The sequence below is a fragment of the Ceratotherium simum genome, chromosome 16 (genome assembly GCF_057802395.1).
Source record: "Ceratotherium simum simum isolate JZ-2026a chromosome 16, ASM5780239v1, whole genome shotgun sequence".
Taxonomy (NCBI): domain Eukaryota; kingdom Metazoa; phylum Chordata; class Mammalia; order Perissodactyla; family Rhinocerotidae; genus Ceratotherium; species Ceratotherium simum.
Genome location: NC_141915.1, coordinates 37,344,995 through 37,345,407, shown reverse-complemented (window position 1 = coordinate 37,345,407; position 413 = coordinate 37,344,995).

Sequence of the window (413 nt, the reverse complement as noted above, 5' to 3'; positions counted from 1 at the left end):
TCAGGCTCCACTGTCCTGTTGTTCTGTCCCCTCAGTACACTCCATTACAGGGCCAGCTTTCGGGACAAGTGACCTGGACCTAGGCCAGGCTGACACAGCATGAAAAGTGCGGAAATCAATCCCTCAAGGTTGACATGGTTCTACTTCTGGGATCACCATTTCTGACTGTCCTAATTTTAGCCATAAGTGGAAGACGAGGGAAAGTGCACTTAAAGCAGTGGGGACAGATCAGTCATAGCAGAAATATACATTGCAAGGGGGTCACATTTTGACTAAGGTTAGTCTTAATTGTCTACTTACCTTTATGTTTTCATCAATCCATCCATCCACCTACCCTCCCGACGTTCCAGAAATATATACACATAGTGCCTGCCAATGCACCCAACACGTTAAGGGAATGTGGGTGGGCTTAC